This window comes from Colobus angolensis, unplaced genomic scaffold, assembly GCF_000951035.1.
Source record: "Colobus angolensis palliatus isolate OR3802 unplaced genomic scaffold, Cang.pa_1.0 Scaffold87, whole genome shotgun sequence".
NCBI lineage: Eukaryota > Metazoa > Chordata > Mammalia > Primates > Cercopithecidae > Colobus > Colobus angolensis.
In genome coordinates, this window is record NW_012122598.1 from 3,917,844 (window position 1) to 3,920,388 (window position 2,545).

The 2,545-nt window shown below is 47.1% G+C and overlaps 1 protein-coding gene across 1 annotated transcript in view; it reads left to right on the top strand.

Moving 5' to 3' along the window:
- The window catches only part of BIN2 (bridging integrator 2), a 65,243-nt gene that overhangs the window by 469 nt on the left and 62,229 nt on the right, over positions 1-2,545 (top strand). The gene's annotated exons all lie outside the window — the stretch shown is intronic.

Genomic DNA, 2,545 nt, shown 5'->3' on the forward strand with positions numbered 1-2,545 from the left:
GGGCAGGAGGGGTGGGCAGGGCGTTCAGGGGCCCCGAAGGGCCTGGGTTGACGAGAAGGGTCTCCCGCTCTCCCAGGGAAACGGGAGCGAGGAGTGGGCTTCCATGAAAACTGGCAGATGGGAGAGAGGTCGGAGACCGCCACCTGATCTTGGGCAAGGATGAGGGAAGCTGGGGAGACAACAGTCTCTGGCAGAACCTTCCACAACCCTCAGGCTGACCCAGAAAAGGTGAAAGAAAGGAAGTGACGGCGTGGCCACCTTTGTATCAAGTTTTGTGCTAGCAATCCAAAATTGGTATTTGACAGTTGATGAAATTGAAGGGTAATTTTCCTCAGAGGGCAATTTCCCCAAAGACAGCGATGCAGCGGGATGCCAGCGTGCACCCCCCACCGAAGGCTGGAATAATCTTGCATAGTTCTCCCCCTACCTCTCCCTGCCTGGCCTCTGGGTGGTGTTTCTGCTGATGTAAGCAGAAGCCCAAATCTGCTTCTTGTACCCTTCCTTTGGCGTTGGGGAGTACACCTCCCAGGGTGATGAACCACATCTGTGTTCAGAGTGTGTCCTTGGTTAGTGCCAGGTAGCCCTGCCCCAGAACTGGCATTTAGATAGCCCATCTATTACTTGCTTGGCAATCTAGATCATGGGGACATTCTCTACACATTTTGATGGCATTTTTGTTTCTACCTGTCCAGAATGTTTTCTTTGCTTCTAACCTGAACCTCTGCTCTCCACCTACCAACCCTCTAGTAGACAAGGCGGTTTGGGAAGACATGTCAGCCAGAAGAAAGAGCGGGGGAAGAGAGACAAGAAGGACCTGAGATAGAGTTTCGGTTTGCCTTTTTCTCTCTCTCTCTTTATTAAGCCTACCCACCTTCTACAACAGAGAAGTTTTGGTTTTCTAAGAGCTGACGGACTTAGAAGCATTTGGATGAACAGCTCTGCTTAACGACTGAAATATCCCTATTATCTTCTAAAGGTGGAGCACTGGTTTGAGTCCTGGGAAGGCTTAAAGGCAACCAGCTCTCCAGAGTTGATTTATCAGCAGAAAACTGATGGAATATAGATGTAGCTCCTGACTTTAAGAGACCACAATGGAAAGGAGGTTTTTTTTCTATCATTTGAGGTCATGTGAAAGAGAGGCAGAAAAGGGAAAGAGTTTGTGTTGCCAGACTTTGTTACTTCACTTACCCTAACTTCACCTTGATCCTAGTTTCAGCCTCTCTGAAGGCTTACAAATCTGGTAGACCTGAGAGCAGGGGCTATGGGAAGGTCTAGCTAGAAACAGTGTGAGCGAGCAGGAGGTACTGGAGGTAGTGAAGGCCACACTGTGGTTGAAAAAAAAAAACAAAACAAAAGCCCTAAAAGACAAAACACTCATGAATAATAGTAATTTTAAAAAGACATACAAGCCAGGCACAGTGACTCACTCCTGTAATTCCAGCACTTTGGGAGGCCAAGGTGGGAGGACTGCTTGAGCCTAGGAGATCAAGACTGTAGTCAGCAGTGATGACACCACCACACTCAAGCAGAGGGAGACTCTGTCTCAAAAAATAAAAATAAATAAATAAAAATAAAAGACATACAATTGATTGTATTTCACTCTTGCATCTGCTGTCTTCATCTGGCCTCTTGTCAACACTATGACCTTGCTTTGGGCCTTCACTCGTTTGTAAGCATAGACTCCAAACCTTGGCTAAATAGTGTCCTGCTCTGGGCTTCAGATCTTGCACCTGTAAAATGAGAGGGTGGATGCTCTTGATGAAACTCAATATGGTAAGAACACTAAATTGAAAAGGAGTCACGTTTGACTCAGAGTCAAATACTTCCCAAAGAGAGAACCAGCCTCTCAGGTTCTTCTGGCCTGAACCCTGAGGAAGTAGAGAAAGAGGAGCAAACTCATATCTGCCATGGGGAATTCCCAGTTGATGCAGAAAACAAGATATTCTGAATCTAGACCAGACACAAGGGTAGGCAGAGGTTGAACTTGGATAAGGTGGGAATGGCCTGGAATGCCAGAAGGGAGCTCAGCTCAGTCAGCCTGAGGCCAGTCCTTGAGTCTTGGGAAGTTATTGAGAGCAAGATAAAGAGGGAGAAATTTGCACTAAAATGAAAGGATTCCTTTCAACACTTACTGCTTTTTCTGCAAGCAGTTGGATGTAATCTTCTGAGTAATAAGTAATAGCTAATGTGTCAAATACCAATATGTGTCAAATATCAAGCGCCTATTATGGACCAGAAACAGGGATATAAGAAAGTGATTATTGGCGGGGTGCAGTGGCTCACACCTGTAATCCCAGCACTTTGGGAGGCCCAGGCGGGTGGATCTCCTGAGGTCGGGAGTTCGAGACCAGCCTGACCAACATGGAGAAACTCCGTCTCTCCTAAAAATAGAAAATTAGCCAGGCGTGGTGGTGCATGTCTGTAATCCCAGCTACTCAGGAGGCTGAGACAGGAGAATCACTTGAACCCAGGAGGCAGAGGTTGCGGTGAGCTGAGATCGCGCCATTGCACTCCAACTTGGGCAACAAGAGTGAAACTCTGTCTC